Below are 16,758 nucleotides of genomic sequence, written 5' to 3'. Positions count from 1 at the left end.
TCTTGGAAGTATGGCTGCAACTTTCTAGAGGCTAATATCAGGCAATAGGATAGTTTTTCAATAGGCGTATATCGCAGTTCTGCTCCTATTAGCCTTTTGCTTACATAATACACGACCTTTTGCACATTCTCTTCCTCTCTTACTAGAACAACACCAACAGCATATTCTGTGAGCGCCAAGTAGATGAACAGGGCTTCTTTATCAACCAACTTTGATAGAATCAATGGCTGCGACATGTACATCTTTAAAGCTTGAAGAGCCTGCTCACACTCCTCTATCCATTCAAACTTCTTGTTGCCTATAAGCAGATTAAAAAATGGGACGCATTTGTCTGTCGATTTGGAGATAAATCTACTTAGAGCAGCAATCCTTCCAGTTAAACTTCGAATGTCTTTGATCTTCGTTGGCGATTTCATATCGACCAAGGCTTTGATCTTCTCGGGATTGGCCTCAATTCCTCGTTAGTTTACTATAAATCCCAAGAATTTCCCTGATCCAACTTCGAAGGAACACTTGAGGGGATTCAACTTCATTTGATATTTATTCAAGATGTTGAAGCACTCTTGCATGTCCCTTATGTGTCCATATGCCTTTTTTGACTTAACCAGCATGTCATCAACATATACTTCCATGTTTGTACCGATCAACTCCTTGAACATGTGATTGACTAGTCACTGGTAAGTCGCACCAATTTTTTTCAAACTGAAGGGCATTACTTTCTAATAGTAAAGCCTTGTATCGGTCTGAAAGCTAGTGTGATCCTCATCAGGTGGATGCATACTGATTTTATTGTACCCGGAGGATGCATCAATGAATGACAGGATCTCGTGTCCTGCAGTGGCATCGACTAGCTGGTCGATCCTAGGGAGTGGGAAACCATCTTTAGGGCAGGCATTATTAAGGTCTGTGAAATCCACGCACGTTCTCCACTTGCCATTCAGCTTGGGAACTAGTACGGGATTAGAGACCCACGATGGATAAAACACTACCCTGATGAATCCATTTTCCTTTAGTTTCTTGACTTCTTCTTTCAGAGATTTTGATATGTCTTTGTCGAGCAGCCTTCTTTTCTGTTGTATTGGTGGAAAACCTTTGTCTATGTTCAGGACATGGCTAATAACTGCCAGGTCTATCCCATCCATTTCTTTATACGACCAGGCAAAGACTTTCCGGTTTTTGTTTTGTTGTTGTCTCTAAGTTTTTACCGACTTTCACAACCCGGGTCGGATCTGCCTCATCGAGTTGGACCTCTTCAAGGTCCTCGATGGTCCCACTCCTTCATCATAATCCCCAAAGTGAGGATCCAAATCTCTATCCTCACTTTGGGAAACACCCTATTTGGTGACACAATCACCTGATTGGGCTTGCACTTCATTGACTGTTTGCAACTCTTTTCTGGCGTTTTCCCTCGATCCAAATTTCTTTGCCTTAGATATTGAGGCATTGTAGCATTTCCTTGCTTCTCATTGGTTTCCCAATACGTATCCTACCCCTGCATCAGTTTGGAATTTCATGGGAAGGTGCCAGACCGAGGTTACAGCTCGCAGGTCGACCAGAATAGGCCTCCCAATTACAACATTATACGCAGAAGGAAAATCAACTACTATGAAAGTAGTGAGTAATGTCCTGTTTGCAAGCGCAGTTCCTGCTGTAACTGGGAGCCTAATTGACCCTGTTGGCACGAGCCCTTCGCTAGAAAAACCGTATATGGTTTGGTTGTACGGCTCCAGTTCCTGCGTAGAATTGTCCGTAAAATTCCTTTACGAACATCTCCCATGATACTATACTAGCAGGAAGAAATTTAAAGTACCACTCTTGAGCAGTGTCAGATAGGGTGGTAGAGAAGATCCTACAGCGGGCATCGTTCGACACCTTCTAAATATCCATTTGTATCTCAGATTTGTTCACATGAGATGCTGGGTTCTCGTACCCATCGAAGTTTGGCAACACTGACATCTTGAACTTGCTAGGGGTTTCTGCCACATTAATCCTCTTCAAAAACAGAGTGCCTCTCCTCCGATCGTACTCAATGTGGGATGTTCGGCTCCCCACCAGTTGTTGTACCGCCTGATTCAAGGCATCAATTTGAGTATCAACAACGTCTAGGATCGCTGGGGCGACTGGTGTTGGAGGAGCGTACTCATCGTGCCTCTCTCACCTGTCGTTAAGCACATCCCTTAGGTCATTGTCTCTGCTCCTTTGTTCACTAGCACCCAGCCGATCAAAAACATTATGCTATCTGGAATGCCCCCCAGCGTTATGGCTTGCAGGCCTATTTTCTCTCGGTGGGGGGTTTCTATCTCCAACTCTTTCCTCATGCCCTTAAACAGCATTCCTCCAGCCGGAATCGACCTCATTATAGTCATGGCCATCCCTAAACTGCGGCTGACTATGGCACGACTGGTTGGTCACGTTGTTTCCTCGTCTGGCTGGCATCTCCCGAGCGTCAGGGGGAGGCCTGCGTTGGTCGATGGGTCCCCGTGCATTATTATGCCATGGGGGGCCCCTGACCGCAGAGACTGACTCATTGTGCCTTATGTTAGCAGAAGGATGCTGCCCCCTGCTCGGTGGATTTGGCTCATCGTCCCCTGGGCGTTTAGGGCTTCGGGGAGGTTGCCCGGCCCTATTCTGCCTCTAGTGCTGGGGATTGCCGCGACCAGCTTGAGAAGGTGGTTGTTTATTAGGATCCTAAATTGGGACATCCTCTTGAGCAACAGGCAGTTGCTCCGGCCTTTGAGGGCTTGCTGGCTGGAGCAGAGGACTCGGATTTGGGGCCCGTTGCGGTGGTGCATTTGGTGGTTGATCCGGTTGAGAGGCCGGTGCAGCTTGTCCTCGAGCCAACTGAATGGCTGCTTCAAGAACGGCCGTGTCATCTCTCTGCTGACGGTCCATGTCTTCCTGCCACTCATTCACCTCCTGACGCTGATGCTCAATCTCCCTCTGCTGCAGCGCCAAGGTCTCTGCTGCATTCTCCTGATTGGCCCTCAGATTGGCCAACTTATCATGCAACACACTCAGTATTGTCCTCAGCATCTCAGAATCCATTTCTTCCTCCTCCAAATCCATGTGTGGCTCATTTTCAGCCACATTTGGAGGAGGAGATTGAGAGGATGCAGTGCCAGCAGCCTGTCCAACTCTCTTGGATGTCTTCGCCATATGATCTTCTTGAAGTCTTGAGTTCAGCTCTCAATGAATGCACCAAAATGTTGACCCTTGATTTGGTCAATGACACGAAGTCAAATAAACGACAAAGAACAAAAAGGAAATAAAAAAGAGAATCAAATGGGAAGAAAGTGACACAAGCAATTTATAGTGGTTCAACCCCAACTAGGTGGTAATGACCTACGTCCATTTAGTGTTCTTATTGATATTAAATCCCAGCACTGTGATCAAAGAACTAGGGTTCTTTGATTTTCACCAGTCTTAGAAGAATTACAATTTTGGTGGATAATCACACTATGCTTTTCTCTCTGAATACAAAGATTATAAGTGCAAAAGTCCCCCTTCCTTGAGCCCTCTCATTCCTATTTATAGGCTCAAGGATGTTACATGGGCCGATGGGCCTTTAATTCCTTTAAGAATAGCGTATCAAGGAAACAAAAAGGAATATATTAAGTGTAGTTATTACAAGATTGCATATCTTAAAGGAAGGAAATAAAAGTATGTGACCAGACTGGTCGCACCTAAGTGCGAAACTTGATGAAGCAATAATCATCTAGTCGATAGTCGAACAGAATCCCTTCACTTAGAACTGCCACGTGTCAACTACGTGTAAGAAATTCTTGCCACATCATCAATAGCCATTTTTGGGTAAACACAGTTTATTTTTTTAATATTTAAATTTTTTTTTCAATTAATCTTTTAAGAATTCACTAAAAAATTAGTCTTTAAGAATTTAAAAGAAAAAGTATGTTTTTTTTTTAATTTTTGGGATTTTCTTAATTTTAATATTTTATAAGAAATATATTTTTTAATTTTAAATTATACACATGACAGTGACGTGACAATGACAAGTCTACAATCCGTTAGCCACATAGGATAAAACTTAACAGAAGTCTCACTTTACAATATTGGGAATAGTTCAGGGGTAATTTTTAATGGCTTCGAAAAATCAGGGGGCACAATAATTTATTGGTCATAGTTCGGGGGGCAAAAATCTTAAATAGCCTAAAAAGCAATTTCTTAAATTTCTTATGAAAGTACCACTTCTTTCTTGTTTATAAAGATAATTAAGTAATTCAATTCATCTTTATTTTATTTAAAATAAAACTGATCAATTGTAACCTTATTTTAATTATTAATTTAAATCATATTTAAAAAAATATAAATAAATATAAATAAATAAAAAAATTAATTTGAAATTAAAAATTCAAATTCCAGGTATAGAAAATAACCTTGGGTGGCGCCACTCATTGTACATTACAGTGAGTGGCATGAGTACTTAGTGGCTCTCCTAGCTTTTCTCATTTGTTTGTTTAATTAATATTTAAGATAATATATTTATCCCAAAATAAATATCAGTTAATTCAAAATTTGTTTTATCTTAAAATATTAGTTTTAAATAAATAAATAAATATCTTAGAATAAGATAATTATTAATCTCTCTTTATATTAATCCAAACATTATTAATATTTATTTTCATATATAATTTTTCAAAATAAAAATTATATAGTTAAATAATTAATTAATTCACAATTAATCAATTTCTCGTAATTATCACATAAGTATTTTCTTACTCTGAAAAATCTTCCTTATGAAATCATTACCCTTAACAGTGTAGGAGAGAGGTGACTTAGGGACCATTAACTTATAATACGAAGTTCCAATAAACCAAATTATTATTCAAACTCTTTAATCAAACAATCTTATTTATGAATTCTATGATTACTCCACTATAAATATGGAATTGCACTGTAAGAATTTATAGAATTATATTTACAGAGTTTTCTTTGTAGTCCATCGATATAATCAATAAATGTAGTTCTGTCCTCCAATTATTGGTTGGTTAATTAGAGCTTGTCAAAATTACTATTTTACCCTTCTAATTACCACTTGTTTCTTAAGTACCATTAGTTCACTACGAATAATTAATCTATAATAAAATTATAGATTTGAACTCAATAACTATTGAGTTCCATAATTAACCCTTAAAGGAACCAATATTCGATCCGTTAGGAAAGTATGCATTCCAATATTGTAAATCATGTTCCCAGTCATTCATGATATTGAATCTCCAAAACAAAAGTAACTAGCATCATTATACTAAGAAACCTTAACAGGTTAATCAAAAGATCCAATAAGTACAAACAGGAGTTCATGACAACTCAAAATTTAGACTGATCTACAAATGATCATCTACTATGATAAGAATTAAATCTTTATGGAAAACGACAAGTTTATAAAGATAGTTCATTCATATCGATCATGTCATATATAATATCTATTATATATAGTAGCTTTACCAAGAAGTCTATTCACATCAGTAATCTGAATCTAGATTACTTGCATTCGTATGCTTAGTAAACTGTACTAGTAACCATTCATTAAAGATTCCTTACTTTAATATGTTAACGACTATTTTATTCATTGTGTATGATCTTAATTGTCTCGTACTAATATAAAGATCATAATCTCATAAATGAATATGGAATTTTCTTCATAATCATATAATAAAATTACACTTTTATTTAAATCAATAAAATATCTTTACATGCTTTTAGAGCATTAATCCTAACAATCTCTCACTTTCCCTCAAAGCAAGTGAGGTATCTCCCTTAATCCCATGTTGCATACATGACCCGTAAACGACTTTGCAGCAAGTGTCTTGGGTAACGATTCGCAGGTTCTGTTCCGACGCTATCGCATTATAGGTCCATGGTCTACAGATCACCTCTGTCCTACATTGTCAAGGGTAAGGATGTCCAAAGAAAAGTTTGTAGCAAGAAGGACTTAATTGCAAAGGAATTAATTTTCTAGGGCAAGAAAATAATTATGTGATATTTTAGGGAATTAATTATTTAACTATATAGTTTTTATGTTAAAATAATTATTAATCATGTTTGGATTAATATAGAGAGAGATTAGTACTTTTTTATTTATAATAAGATATTTATTTATTTAAATTTGATATTTTAAGATAAAGTTAATTTTCAATTAGCTGATATTTATTTTGGGATAAATATATTGTCTTAAATATTAAATAAACAAACAAATGAAAAAATTAGGGAAAACCCTAATGTGGCTCACGCCACTCACTGTATTGTACAGTGAGTGACACTATACATGGATATTTCATTTTTCTGGGATTTGAATTTTGAATTTTAAATAATTTGTTTTTTAAATTATTATTTTTAAATACAATTTAAACTAAATAATTAAATAGGTTATAACTCATCAGTTTTATTTGAAATAAAATAAAGATTAATTAAATTTGTTAATTATATTTATAAATGTAGAAAGAACTGATACTTTTTAAGATAAGTTGTTTTTCATAAGTTTTGATTGTCAGACTTTCTCTCAAAAAAAGAAAGCGAAAGATTTTTCTAAACCTAATAATCTATTCACAACAACCTCTCTCTATCAAACTACCTTGCTTCGAGGTTTATAGTTATTCACATTGTTGTGTTCAAGGAATGACGCATTTGTTGAAACAAATACCTTTTGGTCCTTGGGACTGTAGAAGTAATCATCTCTTGTTTCTGGAGCATAGCCCACGAAAATGCACACTTCAGACCTCAAATAAAGTTTCCCTAATTTAGGTCTAAGAACATGAGTAGGACAACCCCATATGCAGAAATGATGCAAACTAGTTTTGTTACCATTCCACAGTTCCAGTGGAATTTTGCTTATGGTCCTAGAGAGGACTACATTCAAAATGTAAGTTTTGGTTTGAAGTGCATATCGAATGAGAGAGGAAGTGAAGAGTAGCATAACATAGACCTGACTATGTCCAACATGGTCCTGTTTCTTCTTTCTAAAACCCCACTTTTTTGTGGTGTTCTAAGTGTTATGAGTTGGGATAGAATACCATGCCGCAACATGAAATCTTTGAATTCCAATTCCAAATATTAACCACCTTGATATGATCAAAATGTTTTAAGAGTCTTACCTAATTGCTTCTCAGCCTTAGCATTGAAGTCTTGAAACATACCAAAGATTCCATACTTCCTAAGCATTAGGTAGGTAAGACCATATCTTGAGTAATCGTCAATGAAGGTGACAAAGTTCTCATATCCACCTCTAGCTTGTACGTTGATTGGACCACAGACATCGCTGTGTAGAAGGTCTAAAGGCTCTTTAGCTCTATCGCCTTTCGCTGAGAAATGATGTTCGATCATTTTTCCTTCTAGACAAGACTCACAAACAGAAGAGTTTCAACTCTTAGTTCTCTCAATGGTCCATCTTTTCTTAACCGATTTTTTATGTCTAGTCCTATATGACCAAGTATAATATGCCAAAGATATGTGTCATCCTTATTTGAAACCTTTTGTCTTTTGTTTTCTTTCAGTTTAGATACTCTAAATAATTCCGAGTTGTAACGCCCTGGCTACCCCAGAACAGTTACGGTGAACGGTGGACCGGAAATTTGACTCATTACCTGAGTCCTTTGGTCAAAAACGTGCTCTAAGTGTAATTAACGGGTTAAGGTATAAAACCAATAAAAAAGGAAATGGAGATTTTATTATAACTGCTCTGCAGAGCTAAACAAAACGTTTACAAGCTGTTCTCAGTACAAATGGTCACTACTGTTGTAAAGTTACAAACCCGCCGACCTAAGCGGCAAAAATAGGGTAAACCCCCTAGTTCCTCTGAGAACACCTTGACCGTGGTGGTCAAGCGGCTGCATATGTACACACCACCACATCAGCTCTCCACTCAAGGCTAGGTGAGCTTTTCTTTCCCTTTACCTGCACCACATAATACTTTTCATAAACATTATCAAATGATTATCATTATAATCACACTGAGCATAAAGCTTTCAAACAAATGAAGAACACATGACTTTAGCGGGAGAGTGGCTGCTAGGTAAGCCACTAGCCTCCAAGCTCTCTTTTCTAGCGGGAGAGTGGCTGCTAGGTAAGCCACCAGCCTCCAAGCTCTGCTTTGTAGCGGGAGAGTGGTTGATAAGTAAGCCACTAGCCTCCAAGCTCTGTTTGTTCATCGACCCTCAGGATCGGTCAGGCATTAATGCTCCTTCAGTCATTCAATGCTAGTAATCGATTAGATCTAATCTCTGTTGGCTTGCGTGATTCACGCTAAGGCCGCTCTGACAAATAAATCAGCACTTCCTGACCTGTGTCCAGTAACACTGCCGAGCCTGACAAATAAGCCACAACCTCACAACTGATACTAACTCTTTTGTCGATTCTGTATTCAATCCATGTGCATATTTATACAATCAACATGCTTCACAAATATCCATGCATGTCACACTTTGGGTGCAGTTTTCTTACCTCTGGTCCGAGCTAGAACAAATAAAAGAGTGACCCTGAGAACGATCGACCTTTTGGTCCTTTAGCAGTTACCTGGTCATAACCAAATTATGGGATTCCATCAATAAAATGAATAATAAAAGGTTCCTAAACCAAAACCTAACCTCCGGGACCTCAAACACTACTCAACCGGGTAGTAGGTTCAATCCCGAGGCCTAAGGTTTGAATCCCCCTGTTAAAAACACCTTTTTGACAAAATTGACCTTAAGGGCCGCGGCCCTCCCTGCTGCGCCGCGCCGCGCCCATCAGACAGAAGGGACCTCCCCTGCCAGACGCCAAGGGCCGCGGCGCTCCCCTGCTGCGCCGCGGCGCTCAGCCCAGAATGGCTAAGTCGGCCACACGAACCAGTTTTCTCCCCTGAGCTCTTTCCTCTCAAACCAGCCCTTCAAACCCTCTCTAAACCTCTTCCAAACACACAATTAGACCCCCAAATAACACCCATGGCTCACCCTCATCAAACCCCAATAAAAAATAACATGAAAACTCCCTTTAATCCTCACTTTCCACATCAAATTCTGAAGCTGAAATCCTAAAACGAAAACAGAGCAAACATGGAAACTAAGGGCTAAAATCTTACCTCAAGTTCAGGTTATGGTGCTCTTCCACAATGGAACACTCTCCCAAAGTACCAAGGCTTAGCTCCTAAGCTCAAACCTTCAACAAATTCACAAAACTCACAAGGAAGGAGAAGCAAGATGAAGGTACGGGAAGAGAAGAAGCTTACACTCTGTTTATCCACAGCCTTCCAAGCTTAACATATATCCAAGCCAAAAGACTAAAATACCCCTAGGTCTTTAAAAGTCTCTTGAGCCAACCCAAGGGCAATTTTGGTACTTTCCACCTATACCGTTAATCATAATTAACGCTTCCCTTTTCCCGCTAATCTCAACATCCTCAAACTCCAATAACTCACATCCCGTTACCCTTTAATGCCCGGTAACACTCTAATAATTAAAAACACCCCGAGACTCACCCCGAGCCCCGAGCTTAAGCCCGTTATGACCAAACCGACATTAAACATTCCTTAATCGTCTCATGTCAAATAGCTCGAACAAACCCACATCATAATGTGGTCTCAATTTATATCACCGACATGCGAATAAATACTCAATTTACCCTCAACGGGCCAAATTACCATCACACACCTGTAATAAAAAATACGGACTCACATGCATGCATTTCACACCATATCATAATATAATCAACATATACATGCATTTTATCTATTAATAAAATAATTAAGCAAGTACGACCCTCCCGGCCTACTGTTCACGCCGTTAAATACATCGGAGAATTCGGGGCATTACAACTATCCCCTCCTTACTGAAATTTCATCCCCGAAATTTACCTGAACAGCTCAGGATACTGACTCCGCATATCTGACTCCAGCTCCCAGGTCGCCTCCTCGACCTTGCTGTTCCTCCACAATAACTTAACCAAAGGTATTGTCTTGTTCCTGAGGACCTTGTCCTTTCTATCAAGTATCTGAACTGGCTGCTCCTCAAAGGAGAGATCTGGCTTAAGCTCCAGATCTTCATAACTCAGAATATGGCCCTCATCAGATACATACCTTCGAAGAGCTGCTACATGAAACACATTATGCACGGCAGACAACGCCGGAGGCAAAGCCAATCTGTAAGCCACCTGACCTATCCTCTCCAGGATCTCAAATGGACCTACAAATCTAGGACTCAGCTTGCCTTTCTTCCCAAACCTTCTCACCCCTTTCCATGGCGAGACTCTGAGGAAAACATAGTCTCCTACCTGGAACTCCACGTTCCTGCGCTTGGGATCAGCATAGCTCTTCTGTCTACTATTAGAAGCAAGCATTCTAGCTCTAATCTTCTCTATAGCCTCAATGATTCTCTGAACTGCATCAGGACCTAAGTATCTCCTTTCCCCTGTCTCATCCCAATGAATGGGAGATCTACACTTCCTACCATATAGCATCTCATAAGGTGCTACTCCAATGGTAGATTGGTAACTGTTGTTGTAGGAGAATTCTATCAATGGCAGATACTTACTCCAAGAACCATCGAAATCCAGTACACATGCCCTCAGCATGTCCTCTAAAATTTGGATCGTCCTCTCAGATTGCCCATCTGTCTGAGGATGATAAGCTGTGCTGAACTTCAATTTTATCCCCATGGATTTCTACAAACTCCCCCAAAACTTGGAAGTAAAAGTGGGGTCCCGATCTGACACGATTGACCTAGGTGCACCATGGAGCCGCACGACCTTTCTCACATAGAGATCCGCATACTGATCAACCGTATATGTAGTCCTCACTGGCAAGAAGTGAGCTGACTTGGTGTAGCGATCCACTATCACCCAAATGGAATCATACTGACCAGTAGTCCTGGGTAAGCCCACCACAAAGTCCATTGTGATGTCTTCCCACTTCCACTCTGGAATGTCCAGAGGCTGCAGTGACCCTGCCGGCCTCTGATGCTCAGCCTTGACCTGTTGACATGTCAAGCACCTAGCTACATACTCCACTACATCTCTCTTCATCCCCGGCCACCAATATAACGATCTCACATCCTGGTACATCTTCGTGGTGCCTGGATGCAAAGAGTAAGGTGTAGTATGAGATTCATCCAGAATCTCTCGCCTCAATGCAGTGTCTAACGGAACACATATCCGCCCTTTGTATCTCAACAAGCCTACCTCTGACACTGTATAATCTCTGGATGCTCCAGCCAGAACATCCTCTCTGATCTTGACCAGCTGAGGATCACTCAACTGACCCTCTTTAATTCTCTCTAACAGTGTAGACTGTAGCGTAATATTAGCCAGTTGGCCCACCAGCAACTCTATACCAGCCCTGGTCATATCATCTGCTAACTCTCTGGCTATCAGTCTCATACCATGAATCTGCCCCGGACCTTTCCGGCTCAAGGCATCAGCTACCACGTTGGCTTTCCCTGGGTGATACAAAATCTCACAATCATAGTCCTTCACTAACTCCAGCCAACGCCTTTGCCTCATATTCAAGTCTTTCTGGGTGAAGAAGTATTTCAGGCTCTTGTGGTCTGTATAAATCTCACACTTCTCTCCAAAGAGATAATGCCTCCATATCTTTAAGGCAAAAACCACAGCTGCCAACTCCAGATCATGGGTAGGATACCTCTTCTCATACTCCTTCAACTGACGAGAAGCATAAGCAATAACCTTCTTTGATTGCATCAAAAAACAGCCCAAACCCTGATGAGAAGCATCACAGTAAATCATAAACTTCTCCTGATGTGTCGGAAGACTCAGAATCAGAGCTGTAATCAATCTCTGCTTCAGTTCCTGGAAGCTGTTCTCACACTTATCTGACCACACAAACTTCTGGCTCTTGCGTGTCAGCTCAGTCAAAGCACTAGCAATCTTCGAGAACCCTTCCACAAACCGTCTGTAATAACCTGCCAATCCAAGGAAACTTCGAACCTCAGAAGCATTCTTTGGCCTTGGCCAATCTCTGACCGCTTCGATCTTTGCTGGATCTACCTTAATCCCCTCCTTACTGACAATGTGTCCAAGAAAGGATACCTGAGACAACCAGAACTCACACTTCTTGAACTTAGCAAACAACCTGTGTTCTCTCAGTCTCTGTAGAACCAACCTCAAATGCTGCTCATGTTCTAACTCAGTCTGAGAATATACCAGAATATCATCGATGAAGACGATCACAAACTGGTCTAAGTAATCCATGAACACTCTATTCATCATATCCATGAAAGCGGCAAGAGCATTAGTCAACCCAAATGACATAACTAGAAACTCATAATGCCCATACCTGGTACGAAAAGCAGTCTTCGGTATTTCTCCCTCCTTGACCCTCAGCTGGTGATAACCAGAACGAAGGTCGATCTTAGAGAATACCTTCATACCTTGCAACTGATCGAACAGGTCATCTATCCTTGGCAAAGGATACTTATTCTTAATTGTCAGCTTATTCAATTCCCTGTAATCTATACACATTCTCAATGAACCATCTTTCTTCTTTACAAACAGAACTGGCGCACCCATGGGTGAGAAACTAGGTCTGATGAAACCCATATCCAGCAGCTCTTGCAACTGCACTTTCAATTCTTTCAACTCAGCTGGGGCCATTCTGTATGGTGCTCTAGACACTGGCTTCGTCCCTGGTGCCAATTCTATAACAAACTCAATCTCTCTGTGTGGTGGCAATCCTGGCAAATCTTCTTGAAACACATCCAGAAACTCACATACAAGTCTAGTATCCTCTGGTCTCATTGGCACGACCTGAGTGGTGTCAACCACACGGGCTAAGAATCCAATGCATCCTCTCTACAAAAGATCCCTGGCCCTCAACACAGAAATCATAGGAACACGGGGTCCATGCACAGTACCAACAAACACAAAAGGATCCTCACCCTCAAGCTCAAAGGTGACCATCTTCCTTCTGCAGTCAATGGTTGCCCCATACTTTGCCAACCAATCCATACCCAGTATCATATCAAAGTCAGTCATAACTAACTCTATCAAGTCCACTGACAACTCTCTGCCCTCTACTATCACTGGCAAAGATCTGACCCATCTTCTGGACACCACCATCTCCCCAGTGGGTAACAAAATACCAAACCCCACAACATAGAAGCCACAAGGTCTACACAACCTATCAATAATGCTACTAGCAACAAAGGAATGTGTAGCACTAGAATCAATTAACACACGATAAGGGGTTCCTGCACTAAGAAGCTGACCTGTAACAACTGAGGGGGAAGCCTCATCTTCTGCTTGAGTCAACATGAACACTCGAGCTGGGGTCGAGCTGTCCACCTTTCTGGGTTCTTCTTTCCCTATCTGAGGGAAATCTTTCCTAAGGTGTCCCACTACTCCACACAAATAGCAGGCCTTTGCCCTACAATCTCCCAAATGACGCTTCTTGCACTTAGGGCATTCAGGACGAATCTTCCAGGCTTCACTGCTCCCAGGACAACCTATTGTAATACCACGAGGTCTCCTGTCAGAACCTGGAACTGGGAAGGTATCAGGAACCTTCCTCTTCTGGTCACTGGGGCCAACACCCCTACCAGAACCAACAAATGGAGGACCTGACCTCCTGAAATCTCTTCTGGCTGCATTGTCACACCAGATCTTAATCTCTGCACTCTCAGCTGTGAGTGCCTTCTCCACCGCCTGTGCATAAGTAGTAACTCTTGCCACAGTGGTGATGCGAACGTCACGGGCTAACCTGGGCTGTAGCCCCTGGAGGAATCTCTCTCTCCTGGTCCCATCAGTGGGCACTAGCTCTTTGGCAAACTTTGCTAAACAGTCAAACCTTAAGGCATATTCAGTAACTGATAAGTTTCCCTGAAATAGCCTCATAAACTCATCGGCCTTCGCCGCTCTTATAGCATCGTTATAGTACTTCTCATTAAACAAAGTCTGAAATTCCTCCCAGCTCAAGAGATTAACATCTTTGGTCTGACCAACCACTTCCCACCATATCCGGGCATCTTCCCGAAACATATAGGCAGCACAGGCCACCCTCTCACTACCCACTACCTTCATAAAGTCAAGGATATTGTTAAGCATGCTCATCCATTGTTCAGCTTTAATAGGATCAGCGCTGCCTTCAAAAACTGGAGGTTGCTGTTTCCTGAACCGCTCATAAAGAGGTTCCAATCTGTTTTCAACCCCAGGCTGCTGCCCAATAACTGGCACTGACACAGAAGGTGCCTCTGGTACATTAACCACTGCAGGCACTTGTTGCTGCCTCAAGAGACGAAGCTCCTCTCCCTGTTTCAACACTATAGCCTGCAAATCACTAAACAACTGCTGCCAGTTTGCAGGTGCTGGCTGTGGAATCTGAGAATGGTCATTCTCTTGACCCTGGCTGTTGTCATTATTCCGACCCTGACCACTCTGGCCAGCTGTAGTGTCTGTCTGTTCTGGGTTCATTCTGTCACTGATACCTTACTGAAACAATAATAACCAATACGGCCGGTCAGGTAGTAATAACTAAACCTCTTGCCGCCTCACGATCCAAGAACAAGCAAACAATTATCATATTCCACAGTCATTCAATATGCACAAGCAGATACATGTTTATGGCACTCAACACTCAGCATGTATCACATTGCAGTACATAATACCTCATGCATACAGGTAAAGAATTTGCACCACATTTAGGCAGTTATGCACATAACAACATAAAGAGTTACCAAACCAAGAGTCGAGCTTGACTCCAGTGATGTGTGTACATGCCCAACCAGTCTACAGGAACCTTAACCTTGGCATTGCTCTGATACCAAGTTGTAACGCCCTGGCTACCCCAGAACAGTTACGGTGAACGGTGGACCGGAAAGTTGACTCATTACCTGAGTCCTTTGGTCAAAAACGTGCTCTAAGTGTAATTAATAGGTTAAGGTATAAAACCAATAAAAAAGGAAATGGAGATCTTATTACAACTGCTCTGCAGAGCTAAACAAAATGTTTACAAGCTGTTCTCAGTACAAATGGTCACTACTGTTGTAAAGTTACAAACCCGCCGACCTAAGCGGCAAAAATAGGGTAAACCCCCTAGTTCCTCTGAGAACACCTTGACCGTGGTGGTCAAGCGGCTGCATATGTACACACCACCACATCAGCTCTCCACTCAAGGCTAGGTGAGCTTTTCTTTTCCTTTACCTGCACCACATAGCACCCATGAGCCAAAGCCCAGCAAGAAAACATAATACTTTTCATAAACATTATCAAATGATTATCATTATAATCACACTGAGCATAAAGCTTTCAAACAAATGAATAACACATGACTTTAGCGGGAGAGTGGCTGCTAGGTAAGCCACTAGCCTCCAAGCTCTCTTTTCTAGCGGGAGAGTGGCTGCTAGGTAAGCCACCAGCCTCCAAGCTCTGCTTTGTAGCGGGAGAGTGGTTGATAGGTAAGCCACTAGCCTCCAAGCTCTGTTTGTTCATCGACCCTCAGGATCGGTCAGGCATTAATGCTCCTTCAGTCATTCAATGCTAGTAATCGATTAGATCTAATCTCTGTTGGCTTGCGCGATTCACGCTAAGGCCGCTCTGACAAATAAATCAGCACTTCCTGACCTGTGTCCAGTAACACTGCCGAGCCTGACAAATAAGCCACAGCCTCACAGCTGATACTAACACTTTTGTCGATTCTGTATTCAATCCATGTCCATATTTATACAATCAACATGCTTCACAAATATCCATGCATGTCACACTTTGGGTGCAGTTTTCTTACCTCTGGCCCGAGCTAGAAAAAATAAAAGAGTGACCCTGAGAACGATCGACCTTTTGGTCCTTTAGCAGTTACCTGGTCATAACCAAATTATGGGATTCCATCAATAAAATGAATAATAAAAGGTTCCTAAACCAAAACCTAACCTCCGGGACCTCAAACACTACTCAACCGGGTAGTAGGTTCAATCCCGAGGCCTAAGGTTTGAATCCCCCTGCTAAAAACACCTTTTTGGCAAAATTGACCTTAAGGGCCGCGGCCCTCCCTGCTGCGCCGCGCCGCGCCCCTCAGACAGAAGGGACCTCCCCTGCCAGACGCCAAGGGCCGCGGCGCTCCCCTGCTGCGCCGCGGCGCTCAGCCCAGAATGGCTAAGTCGGCCACACGAACCCGTTTTCTCCCCTGAGCTCTTTCCTCTCAAACCAGCCCTTCAAACCCTCTCTAAACCTCTTCCAAACACACAATTAAACCCCCAAATAACACCCATGGCTCACCCTCATCAAACCCCAATAAAAAATAACATGAAAACTCCCTTTCATCCTCACTTTCCACATCAAATTCTGAAGCTGAAATCCTAAAACGAATACAGAGCAAACATGGAAACTAAGGGCTAAAAACTTACCTCAAGTTCAGGTTATGGTGCTCTTCCACAGTGGAACACTCTCCCAAAGTACCAAGGCTTAGCTCCTAAGCTCAAACCTTCAACAAATTCACAAAACTCACAAGGAAGGAGAAGCAAGATGAAGGTACGGGAAGAGAAGAAGCTTACACTCTGTGTATCCACAGCCTTCCAAGCTTAACATATATCCAAGCCAAAAGACTAAAATACCCTTAGGTCTTTAAAAGTCTCTTGAGCCAACCCAAGGGAAATTTTGGTACTTTCCACCTATACCGTTAATCATAATTAACGCTTCCCTTTTCCCGCTAATCTCAACATCCTCAAACTCCAATAACTCACATCTCGTTTCCCTTTAATGCCCGGTAACACTCTAATCATTAAAAACACCCCGAGACTCACCCCGAGCCTCGAGCTTAAGCCCGTTATG

This window comes from Humulus lupulus, chromosome 3 (genome assembly GCF_963169125.1).
Source record: "Humulus lupulus chromosome 3, drHumLupu1.1, whole genome shotgun sequence".
Taxonomy (NCBI): domain Eukaryota; kingdom Viridiplantae; phylum Streptophyta; class Magnoliopsida; order Rosales; family Cannabaceae; genus Humulus; species Humulus lupulus.
The sequence above is the reverse complement of the archived record's forward strand: the minus strand, read 5'-3'. Positions refer to the sequence as shown.